Source organism: Zootoca vivipara, chromosome 6 (assembly GCF_965207765.1).
Source record: "Zootoca vivipara chromosome 6, rZooViv2.hap1.1, whole genome shotgun sequence".
In the NCBI taxonomy this organism is placed as follows: Eukaryota; Metazoa; Chordata; class Lepidosauria; order Squamata; family Lacertidae; genus Zootoca; species Zootoca vivipara.
Window position 1 is genome coordinate 28523687 of NC_142589.1, and position 16885 is coordinate 28540571.

The following is a 16885-nucleotide window of genomic DNA, read 5'->3' on the forward strand; positions in this document are numbered from 1 at the left end:
TCCAATAAAAAATGTTTGTGCAACATTGTGCAAACATACACATCATTAAATCTTACTAAACCTTGGTGTTCTGTAGGGTTTGGCATTCTCTGGGCTTGGAGGGGGCTGTTTTAGAAATCCAGAAAAACATTGCGGCTAAGAATTCCCACCACCCTGCCTCTGAGTTGTCTTCTCTTCCAGCTGGGTTTCTGCCTACATGGTGGTAGCAGCCTTTTGTAATTCCTTTTGGGAGAACCCTGAGAGAAAAGGGGACTCCATGTACTGCATGCATGTTCCCAATAGGGCTCTGGAAAAAGATGAAGACCAAGGTCCCTATATGCTTTAATTGGAAAGGAAGTCCAGTTTTCTTTTTACTTACAGTGACTGCAAGAACCAAGGTAAAAGAAAAGCAAGAGGCCTCCTATGTGCTTTTTAATGATGTTCTCTGTTTCCAGGGAAGGGTGAGGGTGGACACAATTTTATCCTTTGACTCAGCTGGCAATGAAAGACAGTAAAATTCATTTTTAAAGGTCACACCGTCGATATGTCTCCACCTCCGATATTAACATCGTTTGGTTCTTAGATCTGCCTGCTCTTTATTCTTCAGTGGTGGGCAGATGGGAGAGGATCAAATGTTTGTGTGGGTCAGAGAGGGGTCTGTCAGGAGGTTGAAGAGATAAAAAGGGTGACATTTGGCAATTGGCACTGGCAGGAGCAGGTCAAGGAACTGACATTTTGCATGAGGCAAGCTGGACTCATCGCTGAGGCAGGGCCTTCAGGTGGGCCCTTGGGGTTGCAGTTCAGGGGCAGCAGCAAATACACGAGAGTTTTGCTCAAAATGTGCTGCTGTCGCTAGAAGCTGCTTAATCACATTGACTCCAGGAAGAGTGATGGAGTAGGAAAGCGAAGGGGTTGAAGTGAGTTCAAGAGATGGGTCTAGTCTGTGACAGAAACTCCCCTTCCCTTTTTGAGTAGAGGCAGATTTAAGGCATTGCTGCCGGCTCTCCTGCACTGGCTATAACAACCAGTGGGGTCGTTCCATGACAGATCCCCAGACCTTTACAATGTCTGTGCTAGGCTCAGCCATTGGGATTGTTGAAATATATACAACAAAAATTAATTTAGCCCTGTGCGACTCAAATTAGGCCTAAAAGGTAAAGGGACCCCTGACCATTAGGTCCAGTCGTGACCGACTCTGGGGTTGCCGTGCTCATCTCGCTTTATTGGCCATGGGAGCCGGTATACAGCTTCCAGGTCATGTGGCCAGCATGACAAAGCCGCTTCTGGCGAGCCAGAGCAGCACACGGAAACGCCGTTTACCTTCCCGCTGTAGCGGTACCTATTTATCTACTTGCACTTTGACATGCTTTCAAACTGCTAGGTTGGCAGGAGCTGGGACCGAGCAACGGGAGCGCACCACATTGCGGGGATTCGAACCGCCGACCTTCTGATTGGCAAGCCCTAGGCTCTGTGGTTTAACCCACCACCACTCCCTTTCAAATTAGGCCTATTAGGCCCCAAATTTTGAAGCAATGTGGACTAATGCCACACTGGAATTAGAGGTTCTGAAGCTTCGTTAGTTTCATAGTAGGTCTGTTCCTGGCCCTGCGTGAGCTGCTGACATGCAGATTGGAAAGGAAGCTGTATAGCCGCCCTGAAACTTTTGCAGACCCAAGCCAGCACTGAAAGTGGGGGATAGGGAACAGTATGAAATAGTATTGATAGCAGGATCCTGCATAGCTGTCAAGTTTTCCCTTTTTAAAGGGATATTCCCTTATGTTGAATAGGCTTCCTCGCGAGAAAAGGGAAAACTTGACAGCTATGATCCTATATAACTGCCCTGATACCATCATGAGCACGAATCATCATGAATCTGCAATTAAAAGGATGCCCGTAGGAGACACTTGCCAACTAGATAGACTTTCGTTCTCTGTATGATCTAGCAAGGCTCTCCTGAAGTTCTTCTCTGATACATGTCGCCAGGTTCTCCTCGATGTTGACAGCAGAGGGCGCTTTTGCTTGCGAAAGTTTTTCCCCGCTCACAATCTCACTCATTTCGAGGAGGGGAACCGAAGAAATTGCAAGGTTAGCAAGAAGAAGGCAACCCCCCTCCCGCAAGCTGTACAAAAGATGAAAAATGATCGCCACTGTAAATGTTGACATGCTTTCCATTTTTCAGATTGCATTAAAAGTGGCTACAGTATTCTGTTTCAGCTCAGGACAGAGAACCCATGCTTTGTACGTAGAACAAAGGTGGGCCACCTTTCTCAGTCTGAGGAACACACCCCCTTGCTGTCCGTGTTCTGGGGGCCACATTCCAGTGTGGGTGGAGCTGGTGGGAAAAGGGGGTGGAGCAACAGAGGTGATGCTTCCCTTTGTACTGTAGGCTACATTTCAGCCATGCAATTCAAGGTATCCATATTCCCACCCACCCCCACCTCTCTATCCATCCAGGCAAGCAGGAGGCATCATTTTGTACATGCTATTTATTAGATTTCCATTTCCTCTTCCCTCCAAGGAGCCCAAGGTGGCAGCACATATAGTTTTCTTGCTCCCCATTCTGTCCAGAGTGGTTTAACCATCAATCCCTCTTGTCAGAGAGCTCTAGGAATTGTAGCTCTGGCAAGCAAACAAGGGTCTCTGTTTTGGCTTTCCCACGGGAAAGAAAAGTGGATTATAAATACTAAGTGGAAATAGACTGAAACTGCAAAGGGGTCTCTTTAATTCTTCTAAACCTTGTCATTAGCATCTGGTGCATTTCTTTATAGGCTAAAGTAAAGGTAAAGGTAAAGGGGCCCCTGACCATCAGGTCCAGTCGTGTCCGACTCTGGGGTTGCGGCGCTCATCTCGCTCTATAGGCCAAGGGAGCCGGCGTTTGTCCACAGACAGCTTCCGGGTCATGTGGCCAGCATGACAAAGCTGCTTCTGGCGAGCCAGAGCAGCGCACGGAAACGCCGTTTACCTTCCCGCCGGAGCGGTCCCTATTTATCTACTTGCACTTTGATGTGCTTTCGAACTGCTAGGTGGGCAGGAGCTGGGACCGAGCAACGGGAGCTCACCCCGTCGCAGGGATTCGAACCGCCGACCTTCTGATCAGCAAGCCCTAGACTCTGTGATTTAACCCACAGTGCCACCTGGGTCCCCCTTTATAGGCTAGGGTGGGTTAAAAAAACAATCCAACTTTCTTTCTTTTTTCTTTTTTTAAGAAAATGATTTTTAAGGCAAATGTTGCTGATGTGGTCTAGTTAAGCAATATGTATTACTTTTGCTTTCTGCAGTTTGTCCAGGGACAGTCTTCGGGGGCCGAGAGACCAGAGCATGCGAACTGCCTACTGGCATCTCAGTGCATCCTTGGTAAATGCACGATCAATCTTGCTGCATGCTGGACAGCAGGAGCAAAGGAAGGCACCATATGGTGGAATGCAAGGACCATATGGCTCTTTCCAAGGCTAAACTCACTCCTGATGGAAACAGGTGTGGCTCTCCTTGAAACCGCAGAGTTGTGATTGTGTAAGCCAGAGGCAAACACCGCACTCAGAAGTGGCCGTCTGGCACAGTTGAGGAAACCTGTGTTAAATCAGGATGCAACCCCGATGAGTGAGTGGAGTATCTCATCAGCATGTCCTTGAAGTATATCTGGTTAATGGATTCTGAATAACAGAGTGTGCAAAGGAGGCATTTATGAGTTTAATTAAAATAATAATAATTTTCATTTGGAGAAAATGAGTGTATGTTTTTTTTTTTTGCATGTTTCCACACCTTTATTTCAATTTATTATTAAATTTATATCCTTCCCAAAGGATCAGAAAAGGACCATCAAAATGATCAAGGGGTAGTGTGAGTCCTCTATGAGGAAAGGTTGTAGCGTTTGGGGCATTTTAGCTTAGAGAAAAGGTGAGTGACATGATAACAGTTTATAAAATTATGCACGGTATGGGGAAAGTGGAAAGAGAAATGTATCCCCCCCTCTCCTGAAATGAGAACTCGTAGACATCCAGTGAAGCTGAATGTTGGAAGATTCAAGATGGACAAAAGGAAATACTTTCCCCCACGCAGCCCAGAGTTAAATTATGAAACTTGCTTCTGCAGGATGCAGTGATGACCAACAACCTAAAGGTAAAGGTAAAGGGACCCCTGACCATTAGGTCCAGTCGTAACCGACTCTGGGGTTGCGCGCTCATCTCACATTATTGGCCGAGGGAGCCGGCGTATAGCTTCCAGGTCATGTGGCCAGCATGACAAATCTGCTTCTGGCAAACCAGAGCAGCACATGGAAACGCCGTTTACCTTCCCGCTGTAGTGGTTCCTATTTATCTACTTGCATTTTGACGTGCTTTCGAACTGCTAGGTTGGCAGGAGCTGGGACCAAGCAACGGGAGCTCACCCCGTAACAGGGATTCGAACCGCCAACCTTCTGATCAGCAAGCCCTAGGCTCAGTGGTTTAACCACAGCGCCACCTGGGTCCCGACCACCAACCTAGATGGGTTTAAAAGAGCATTTGACAACTTCATGGAGGAGCAGACTAATGCTTCTGAATACCCTTTGCTGGAAACCACAGGAGGGGAAAGTGCTCTTATGCCTAGGTTCTGCTTGAGGGTTCCCCACAGGCTTCTGGGTAGCCACTTTGAGAACAGGATGCTGGACTAGATGGATCCAGCAGAAGCTTCTTTTGTTCTTCTTATTCGTTTAGCAATTGGCAAAGCAAAGCAAAATCAACTTGCCACGTTTTCATGTGGAGGAAGTAGTCAGGAAGCCCAGCTAAAAGCTACACGCAAGGATTGGGATGCTGAGAGAGGTGAAGACTTCTGGAAGCTGAACTGTTCTAATGAAGAGGCAGAGGACATGCACTGGCGCGTGTTGTAGAAAGCCAGAGGAAGATCAAGTCAGATTAGTCTGCAGACATTAATGCCTGCCTACTACTAACTAACTGCTAACACGCCCAATGTAATAGGTATATCTGCCAAGTGTGGGAGGGGCCAAAGCTTAGTGACAGAGCACATGTGCTGCATGCAGAAGGTCCCAAATGCAACCCTCAGCATCTCAAGCGAAAAGGATCCGGCAGTAAAGGACGCAAAAGATCTCTGCTTAAGACCCTGGCAAGCTACTGCCAAAGAGAGCAGGCAAACCTGGGCAAATAGTTTGACCAGGTGTAAGACCAGGTCACACATATATGTGCCACTAGTTCACACAAGCTATTTGCACTAGTTCTCCCCTCCCCAGATGCTTAGGTTTTCCTATAGGAAAGTATCCCCCCCCACATGACACACAGAAAGGATTGGAACTGAAGCAATTCTGTAGCGCTGCATGACTATGATTAGAAAATCAAGTGCTAGTTATTAGGGTTTTCAAAAGCTTTCTTTTCCTTTTAAGAAAATGAACTATTTCAACTCTGCTGGATTTACACGAGACCTGCTAAGCTATGTATTTGTCTACACTGGTTCTTGAAATAGTCAATAAACATTATCCATTCCTCCTTATATTCCTTATCTTCGTCTTCTCTTATCCTGTTCGTCAGACAAGCTGGTTGAGCATATTCGAACATTTTACACTGCTATTCCTCCTTAGTGGGTACTAGACATTCTCCACTTTTATGCCAATAAGGTTCTAGCTGCTGCAGTGGCATATAGTAGTAAACTCTTTTGTTTTGGGGGGGACCTCCATTGTTACCATCCCCAAGAGGAAAATTTCAGGTGTTTCGGGTTACAGAGACTTCAGGTTGTGTGTTTTCGGGTTGCGCACCGCGCTAAACCCAGAAGTACCGGAACGGGTTACTTCCTGGTTTCAGTGCTCGCACATGCGCAGAAGCACTAAATCGCGCTTTGCGCATGCACAGAAGTGCCAAATCACAACCCACACATGCGCAGACGCGGCACTGTGGGTTGCGAACGTGCCTCCCGCACGGGTCATGTTCGCAACCCGAGCGTCCACTGTATATAGTTTCACAATATTCCTTAATTATTTTACAGGACCACCACTCTGAGCAACTTTGGGAGGAAGAACATACAAATGTAAGAAGAGCCCTGCTGGATCAGGCCAGTGGCCCATCTAGTCCAGCCTCCTGTTTTCACAGTGGCCAACCAGGTGCCCCAAAGCCAATGAAAACAAGGTTGAGTGATGCCTTGCAATTTTATTATATAGTAAGACATAATAATATAAAATAACCTGGAAGATAGTTCAACCTTTAAAAATATAAACTAGGCTGCTATGAGCTAGTAGTTTACCTGCAATTTAAATTTGAGGAGAAAAGAAGACCCAATCTGGATCGGCTCCCACATCCATGGCATCCTGATCCAAATTGGGGAGAGGCCCACCTTCTATTTCCTTTTTTTATATATATAATTATTTTTATTAAATATTTTCTTAGGTTACAAAGGTAGTGCAATGTCTCATTTTTTTCATGCATCATTTTTACACATCAATTTTTACTTGTTGAGACATTATGAGGAAGGGGGGAAAGAGGTAGGTGGGATGGGGAGTTGGGTGTGGTGGATTGCCGATGTTTCTGTTTTTCTTGATATGTGTAGGGGTTCGGCGTCAGCGTCGTTTGTGCAGGTTCTCTGTTGTTTGTTCGTGCTTCTTTGTTGGTGAGAGAGGTCAGGATTTGTCTTAGAATGTGGTTGTTCATTTATGGTTGGCTGTGATGATCCTTAGTTTCTTGCGTGAGTGGGGAGGGAGGGTGTTTTGATCAAGTTAGCCATATTGATTTGTATGCTGACGGTAAGTTTTTGTCATTGTCCTGTTGGGTTGTATAAGTGATGAAGGGGAACCATACTGGAGTGAAGGTGTCTTCTTCTGTTTGTCCCCGTGTCAGTTTCAGCTTACTGGTTAGTTTTTCTAGCAGGGCTGTTTCCCATACAACTTGGTACCATTGGTCCAAGCCCACTCCCGATAAGTCCCTCCAGTGCCTGGCTATGATGCTTCTGGTTGCTGACAACAGATGGATTATAAGTTCTTTATGATTTGCGTGAGCGTTGTTATCTTGAAAGGTATTTAGTAAAACCAATTCTATTTCCTTTTAAAGAATTTAAAGACTTCCTTTTAAAGAAAGGAATTCACACAATTGCTCAGTACGTGGATGGCTTTGTGTCTTGGCAGAGCAAAGGGGACATTGATGCTGGTCAGGTGCAAATCACTTGTGGATGACTCCAGCATTGTGGATTTAACTTTCAACCCTCCCAGGCAGCCTTTGTGTTCAGCTAGCTGGTTTCCCCCCATGCACTTCCAAGGCTGTTCGCCCCTGAAACGAGCCCGGGAGCCTATGCTGCTCCATTTATAATTATGAGTGTGGTGGCAGGCGCATTATTTGCAAGATGTGAAGCGCACGGAACAATAACCTCTCCCCGTGGCGTTCATTATCTTGATGGTGCAGCACATCCCCCCCGTACGCTGCTCAGTGTTCCTGGGAGTGCGTGAGTAAAACAAACACAATAAAGGAAGAGAGCAATAAAGGAAGCCTCTGCTACAAAACTGCACCAGGTTGCTTGGGAATACCTGTTGTCGGCATTGCTGAAAAATTGTGGGACTAAATTATTACATTGCCAGTAAGATAAGGACATAAGAAGAGCCTACAGGATCAGGCCCATGGCTCATCTGGTCCAGCATCCTGTTCTCACAGTGGCCAAGTAGATGCCTGTGGGAAACCAGCAAGCAGGATTCAAGCACTCTCCCCTCCTGTGGTTTCCAGCAACTGGTGTTCAGCAGCATTGCTGTCTCTGACTGTGGAGGCAGAGCATAGCTATTGTGGCTGGTAGCCATTGATAGCTTGCTCCTCCATGAAATCCCCTTTGAAAGCCCATCGCTGGCTTACTGTGGGAGAGAGTTCCATAGTTTAACTATGTGCTGTGTGAAGGCATACTTTCTTTTGTTTTTCTTGAATTTTCCAGCATTCAGCATTCAGAATCTGGCCCCCTACTATTACAAGACAATTTGTTCCAGGCTTATTGTTTTTGCTTGTGGACCAAAGCTCAGCCCTAATCATAGTGCTGGGATCTGGATCAGTTTTAGCACCTCTGCTTCACAGGTCCAATGGACCTGGCTGTCCCCTCCTCATTTCTTTTCTTCTTAGATTAAATTACTTAATACTTTTGGAGTTATTTTTTTTATACCAAACTATGTTACAAAAGTAATATTAATTATTGTCTAATGTAAACATAAATTGTCTAATGTAAACATAAATATGAACAGTATTTTGAGAGTCAGGTTACTTTTCTTTAAAACACAATACAAGCTGCTAGCAGGATTAGGAATTTTCTGCTTAACATAATATTTGATCAACTAAAATATATAATACTTCCCCCCCCCCATTTACAGCATCCACTGTTTTCTATGACCTACAAATGGCTCCATTAATTAGATCCACATTTCCTTTTCCTTAATTGATCTAACCCTTCTTCCATAAATCCTTTTTAAAAGACCAAGCCATTTTATATGTAGCTGAACTTGACCTACCAGATACCTGGCTATTTATAAAATCAATAAGCAAATGCTAGCCTGCCAAAAACCTGCCCGTTTTCCTCAGGGCCATCTCAAGCAGGTCGGGCGCCCTGGTGCTGAGGCGTAGAGATCGCTCCAGCGCCCCTGCCACCCTGCCGCTTTGCCACGCAGTGCCCCCCTGCCAGCCCAGCACCCTGGCGCCCCACACCACCGGGAGTGCACCTAGAGCCGGGTCTGGTTTTCCTTTGACCTTGAGGTTCGTGAGACAATCTTTCCAAAACAATTATTTGCCAAAGTTACAGGATCGATGTCCTAAAATTCATGAACTTTAACAATTTCTAATATTTAGCTATTGTTGCTCTTGCTGAAAAAAGGGAGATGTGAGTAATCAGTTCCTTTTCCTTCCAATCTTTATTATTATCCTCAAATAAGTTCAACAAGCACAGGTAGGAATGGTTTTGATCCTTCATTTTACCCCTCCTCATTTGAGTCAAGCCCAAACTGCTGCTTAGAGTGAGGGCCCTGAGGATCCACTTTACCTTATTCCTACTCTAAATGTGCACCTTTTCTGGTGAGACTCGTTTCAATTTAATGCACACAAGGGAGAAGTGTGCCTGAGAAGTTTGGGGAAATGTTATAGCTCTTTTTAAGCTGCTCTTCACAAGCACGAGAGCTGTTTTGAAAATGGAAGCCGAGATTTTCAGCATCAAATTCCAAGTTAGATAACCTGTTCATGCAGTGCATTAGCCAAGTACAAAAACTTTTCTTTTAAACTAATACATTTATATTCACCTAAAACCTTGTTGTGAAGGATGGACCAAGAGAGAAGCCTCACTTTCGCCAAGATCAAAGATTGAGCTATACTGCCAAGAGCTGGAGAACATGACATTTTTGAGTCACTCACCCTTTGAAGCTTGTAACAATGGAACATTATTTTCATCCCTGCTCTGGAAAAGGTCAGTGAGTAGCTGAGGAATCTTTGTTTTAGTGTAATTGCAGAAGCAATGAGAAATCTCTCTTCTCTCCCTACCCGCCATTTTGTTCTGATTCACTTTGTTGTTTCTTTGTATACTTAAAGCAAAAATCTAATAATGGCACATATTTTTCCTACAAAACAAATCAGAGCCAGCCCTAAGGATTTGTGATTTCCACACCATCATTCCTTGAAGAGGCATCAAAGAAAATGAAAGGACAAAGTGAAAGGACAGCATGGCTACACCAAGTGGCAGGTTGAGAAAAGGGCGAGCAAAATGGTCAAAGAAATGGAAAGACTCTCCTATGAAGTAAGCTTGCAGCATTTGGGACATTTTAGTTTAGAGAAAAGGTGAGTAAATGGCAACATGATAGAAGATTATAGAAATATGGCTAGAGAAAGGTTTTTCGCCCTCTCTCGTAACACTAGAACACATGCACATAGGGTTGCAAGACTCAATAGAGGACAGGACTTCTGTGCCTTTAATTGCCCTGCTCTCTTTTGAGTCTGGAAACCTTAAAGAGAAACCAGCAGACCCTTTGCTTGGAAATGAAACAAAGGCTCTGCTGGTTTCTCTTTAAGGTTTCCAGACTCAAAAGAGAGCAGAGCAATTAAAGGCACAGAAGTCCTGTCCTCTATTGAGTCTGGCAACCCTACATGGACATCCAATGAAGCTGAAGCTGAGCACAGCAACACTTTACTCTCCTGCGGTTTTCAACATCTGGCATCCAGAAGCATTGCTGCCTTTTGCTCTGGAGGCAGAGCATAGCCATCATCAATAGTGAGTAGCCATTGATAGCCGTCTCCTCTATGAATGCTCTTTTAAAGCCATCCAAGTCGATGGCCATCACTGCCTCCTGCAGGGGTGAGTTCCAAGTTTAATTATGTGCTGTGTGAACAAGGGGTTTCTTTTGCCTTTCCTGGATCTTCAAACGCTCAGTTTCTAGTGAGAGGGGGAGGAAAAACTTTTCTCAATACGCTTTCTCCATGCCGTACATAAGTTTATTGAATTTTATCATACCACCCCCAACGCACCAGTGCCAGTGTGGTGTAGTGGTTAAGAGCGGTAGACTCGTAATCTGGGGAATTGGGTTCGCGTCTCCGCTCCACCACATGCAGCTGCTGGGTGACCTTGGACTAGTCATACTTCTTTGAAGTCTCTCAGCCCCACTCACCTCACAGAGTGTTTGTTGTGGGGGAGGAAGGGAAAGGAGATTGTTGGCCGCTTTGAGACTCCTTAGGGTAGTGATAAAGTGGGATATCAAATCCAAACTCCTCCTCCTCCTCCTCCTCCTCCTCCTCCTCCTCCTCCTCCTCCTCCTCCTCCTCCTTCTTCTTCTTCTTCTTCACCTATTCTCTAAATTAAAAAGTCCCAAACTCTGCAGCCTTTCCACATATGGGAGCTGCTTGAGCTGTTGCTCATTTCCAATTGGGAATCTGCACACTTTGAATCATTTCCCTCAGTTCAGATGGATATATGCTTTGTATATTTATTCCCAGAGCTGCTTACTCGAGAATTTATGCTTGGTTTAAAAGCATCCCCTCAATTGACATGGTAAGCGTTTTGAGGGGTTATAAATAACTCGGAGGAGGGAGTGATAAACGACAGGCTGTGTTCACTTCACTTAATTTGTAAGAGGGACTAATTAGCTAATTATAGAGAGGTCTCTGGCATTGGAGTTTGAGTTGGCCTGATGAGGAGCAAACTCTGTTTGAGAGCCGGAGAATCAAAACATAGAAAGCAGGACACAGGGGAGGAAAAAGATCTTGCCAAGCAGCGTGTCTCTAAGACATATTAGTATGTTGTGAAGAATAAATTTAACAGACCCATTCAGAGAGGGACTGACCACAGTTTCTCTGTATGGTTATTCAAGGACTCTGGAGTCTTGCAGGAACAAGGATGGGGGTACAGGGAATGTCATGGAGAAGGAGAGGGGCTTCCCTACAGAACTGACCCCAGATTTCTTCACTGCCTTGCAAGATCATGTGCAATCTCTGCAATTAATCCAGAATGTGGCAGCCAGACTGGTGACTAGGAGCGGCCGCCGGGACCACATAACACCGGTCCTGAGAGATCTACACTGGCTCCAGTACGTTTCCGAGCACAGTTCAAAGTTTTGGTGCTGACCTTTAAAGCCCTAAATGGCCTCGGTCCAGTATACCTGAAGGAGCGTCTCCACCCCCATCGTTCAGCCCAGACACTGAGGTCCAGCATGGAGGGCCTTCTGGCGGTTCCCTCACTGCAAGAAGCAAAGCTACAGGGAACCAGGCAGAGGGCCTTCTCGGTAGTGGCGCCCGCCCTGTGGAATGCCCTCCCATCAGAGGTCAGAGAGATAAACAACTACCTGACATTTAGAAAATACCTAAAGGCAACCCTTTTTAGGGAAGTTTTTAATCTGTGATATTTTAATGTATTTTAATTAATCAGAGTGGCGGGGGGGTGGCCAGATGGGGGGGGGTAATAAATATGTTGTTGTTGTTGTTGTTGTTATTTATATCTCTGATGTCCCCCTGGCTGAAACCTTGGAGAGTCACTGCCAGTCAGTGAAGGCAATACTGAACTAGGTGGGCCAATAGTCTGACTCAGTAAAAGGAAGCTGTTGTTGCTCCTACGTAAGAGAAGCCTGTGTCGTCAGCACCTCTCGGGCCCAAGGAGGTTGCACTGGCACCTCCAGAGTTTTAACCAGAAGTCCTGGAAGAACCAAGGGCTCCCTGGAACTACTGAAGCAGGTGAGGCCCCTTTAAGAGAAGAGATAGACCCAGTGGCAGATCAGGGTGAGGATTTCCCTGTGGTTGAGCCTGTGGGTGAGGATTTCCCTGTGGTGTGACTCTTCAGCCTAAGCTTAACAGGGAGCTATCCAGGGTGCTACCCACCTGCACTTTGCTTTACTGGTTCCACAAACTTGTCCTCTCTTTTTTTGTTGTTGACATCTTCTCTTTGGAATCTCAACTCTGCCTTGTTTGACTCTGCCTGCCTTCCTTTGCCAGAACCTGAACTCGTGCTTAGTCTCTCTTCCTACCTCCATGCTTGTATTGACCAAAAGTTCATTTGCGTTTTCACCGTCTTCAAAGGGGCTTGGCTATGGGGCCCATCACAAAGAGCCCTTTTTGCACTTTTAGGATATGCCACTACATCACAGCTCTGCAGTGAACCATTGCTACAGTTTTTATCTGCTCCATAAAAGGCATACAAATTAAAATGTCTCGTAACGACACCAAGTCCGTGACAGCTCGCCGGTGGCTCAGAACTGCCGTGGACAATTTGTTTGAGAGCCGAGTCGTGATCCAAAATGGGCTTAATCAATACGGCAAATGGTGACCCCTCCCTCCCCCATCTTAAAGCTTCGTAAAAAGGATTAGCTGTATCTCAAAGCTGAGACCGGGGCTCAGTGGATGGGAAATGATGATGCTCAGGTTTCTAATTAGTCAGCCTCTATCCTTCTATCACATCAGTTTGACATGCCCCCCCACTTGTATTGACTACACAGCTACTACAATGCTCCTTCCCCTCAACCCCCCCCCCCAATATTTCAGTTGCTGAGGATACCAAAGCATAGCCTCCAAATGCAAATAGCCAGTTGCCTGAATACTTTTTTGGATCCCACACCAGTTCTTCCAAACCTTGTTAAGTATATATTGAGCTCAGAATTAAGGGGAATTATAGTGGCTGGGAGACAGATAGCAAAGTGCCTTCTACTGAGTCAGACCATTGGCCTATTTGGCTCAGCAATGTCTCCACTGACTTGCAGTGACTCTCCAGGGTTTGTGACCGGGAGTCTCGCCCAGCCCTTCTTGGAGATGCCAGGGATTGAACCTGCAACCTTCTGCATACAAAGCAGATGCTTCAGCAATGAGATGAAGGCTTCCAGTTGGGCTGCTGCAGGTGCGACGTGGCGTTTCTTCTCTCTGCATGGGCAGCAGGATATCTGGTTGCCTTCATCTGCCCCAGATGCAACAAAACATGTATCTACAGCCACAGCAGGCATTGCAACCTTCCAACTGCTTGACCTCGCCCCCAAAGGCACATTCCTCCACTGTCTCACAAGGCAGACAGATACCAACAACAATATCACCCTTCCCACCCAGATGCCGATCTGCTCAGCTACTACTACATGTTCTCTGTGCGTTTCCCCCCACAACTCTTTGTGAGTCTGCCACAAAGCAGCAGCCACAGAATATCCCTTAAGGAGGAAGGCCATAAGAACCTGAGAAGAGCCTGCTGGATCAGGCCAGCGGCCCATCTAGTCCAGCATCGTGTTCTCACAGTGGCCAACCAGGTGCCCCAAAGCGGGGAAGCAGGACGTGAGTACTGGACACAGTACTCCAGGTGAGGTCTGACCAGAGCAGAATACAGTGGTACTATTACTTCCCTTGATCTAGATGCTATACTCCTATTGATGCAGCCCAGAATTGCTTTGGATTTTTTAGCTGCTGCATCACACTGCTGACTCATGTCAAGTTTGTGGTCTACCAAGACTCCTAGATCCTTTTCACATGTACTGCTCTCAAGCCAGGTGTCACCCATCCTGTATTTGTGCCTTTCATTTTTTTTGCCCAAGTGTAGTACTTTACATTTCTCCTTGTTAAAATTCATCTTGTTTGCTTTGGCCCAGTTGTCTAATTTGTTACGGTCATTTTGAAGTGTGATTCTGTCCTCTGGGGTATTAGCCACCCCTCCCAATTTGGTGTCATCTGCAAACTTGCTCAAGCCCATCATCCAAGTCATTGATAAAGATGTTGAATAAGACTGGGCCCAAGACAGAACCCTGTGGCACCCCACTAGTCACTACTCTCCAGGATGAGAAGGAGCCATTGATGAGCACCCTTTGGGTTCGGTCAGTCAGCCAGTTACAAATCCACTGAATGGTAGCATCGTCTAGCCCGCATTTTACCAGCTTCTTTACAAGAATTTCATGGGGCACCTTGTCAAAGGCCTTGCTGAAATCAAGATAGGCTACATCCACAGCAGGCCTTGCTGAAATAAAGATAGGCTACATCCTCTCTCTTTCTCTTTCTCTCTCTGTGTGTATGCACACACACACACACACACAACATGTGCACACACGCACACGCACACACACAATCCCCACTAGCACAGTTAATAGTATTAGTGGCAATGGTGGCAATAGAAGCATTCCCCCTCTAACACTAATTATTGCTGCCGCAGAAATCCTTGGGTTCATTCCGCAAATGGGCTCCTGCTCATCCTGGGTTTGCCCAATTTTAAGCATTCAAGCTGCAGCGGGATCAGTCATCAAAATCTGCCCTTTTAATTCAGCCGCCTGATCCACTTCCTAATGATTTCTCTGCAAGAAAGTTGGTTTCAATTACTCAAGAGCTATTTCCCCCTTCGCCACGATTTTAATTTCCTTAATGTTCCCCCGTAATCATATTATGGCTTACAAAGGTAATGGTATTAGACAGGCTGGTTTTGTGTGTGAATGTAACGATATAATTAAGACTGTGTGTCCTTAATAATTGAATCTTTCGGGAAGGCAGACGTCTCAAACGTTTCCAATGGGCCGGCAAGTAGCGCCAGGCCTCTGTGAATTCTCTCCACCTAGGGATGTTGACTTCTATAAGGGACATATGGAGGGGGATATTTATTTATTAAAAAAACATTTGCTACTTCCTCACTTTCATTTTTTATTATTTATTATCTGTGAAATTTGTGTCACACTTTTTAAAGCATCTCTCAGCAGTCATCGTTTGCTAAGGGTGCTGAGACCCCTATGCACTCACGCAGAGTTTAACTATGAATCCTGCTAAACAACAAATCCAGAGTTCGCAGGCAACTCTGAAAATTGTAGCTTTGTGAAGGGAACAGGGTGCTGGTGGGGTTGTATCCCATCAAGCCTTGGCACCTTTCACACACTACAGTTCCCACGATGCTTTGGGGCGGAGCGTTCCAAACTTTCCATGTTTGTGACACACTTTTTAGACACGCAGACACGGTAATTCAGTTTTACTAGCTAACCGGAGGTTAAACAAACTCCTTTCTGGCCCTGGGAGGAGCACAGGGAGTCTTCGCGTGACACACCTACACACCGCAGCTGACACACTAAGGTGTCACGACACACAGTTTGGAAATCTCTGCTTTAGGGTGAAAGCCATGACTGCTAAAGTGGTATGATACGGCTTTAAATGTATGGTGCAGAGAGGGCCTCAATGCAGGTTTCTTTCTCTTCAAAGTCCTGGTGCCCCAATACTTAGAATCATAGAACTATAGAGTGGGAAGGGACCCCGAGGGTCATCTAGTCCAACCCCCTGCAATGCAGGAATCTCAACTAAGTCATATATGACAGATTGCCATCCATCCTTAACTCTGACTGAAGCACATTAGTCTGGCCAAATGTCTTCTTATAGGATAGGTTTGCAAGGGCCCCCTCCCTGAACCACAGGCCTTCCGACCTGCTGCTCACTCTGTGCCACTTCTAGAGTAAATATCTTTTCCCAGCCTGTCCACTGCTCGTTCTGTCGCATCTCAGAGTTAATCAACAATGCAGCCTGCGTCTCCATCTCTTCTGCCCTTCCTTCTTTTTCTCCTCTCCTTTCTATTCTTTTCCACCTACAAAAAAGAAAGTGAAATTGGTTTCCATTTCCCTAATTTTCTGCTGAAGTGTCCATCAAAGCAGAGCTTTCCTTTCAAAGTTTCAAAAGAACGCCTTGTGTCAGTTATGCAAATTGTTCTTATATATGTAACCGATATATGTGCATGTGTGTTATAAAATTGTAAATCACTTCAGGATTCACCTTGTGGGAAGTGATTCATAAAGGAATTATTAATATTATTATTATTGTGGGTTTTTTAAAAAAGAAATTATTAACCTCCCTTCAGGTACTTAAAAAAAAACTGCCACTCAACCAGTAGCAACCAGGAAATGTCTTCCTGCAGCCAAAGTTAACAGTTAAAATGAGAGAACCTAATGATGATTGGAAGCCTTTTATTATTATTATTATTACTTAAAGAAATACTATAGTATCATGAACTCGCGAGCAGGATTGGTACTATGAGCAATTAGAGATTATTGTATTGTTGTTACGGTATAAAGGACAAAAGATAGGGTACAAATTGAAAACAGGGTGGTAAGTACATAAAACAAAAGAAAAAAATCATAATGTATTGGAGTGTACATGTTGAATTTTTGAAAATTCAATAAAATATAATTATATCTTTTTTTTTTAAAAAAAGGAAATGTCTTCCCGCACAGGCGACTTCATAGCAGTGCTAAAGACCTCCTGCTTTCTGTAGCTTTAAAAGCAAACCAGTTGACTACCACCAGGAAGGGATATACGAAGCAGAGAGGCAGAGCACAAAAAAGTCCCATGTCTATAACAATATGTGACCAAAATAAAAAAATTCCTTCAGTAGCACCTTAAAGACCAACTAAGTTTATATTTTGGTATGAGCTTTCATACCAAAATATAAACTTAGTTGGTCTTTAAGGTGCTACTGAAGGAATTTTTTTTATTTTGCTTCGACTCAGACCAACACGGCT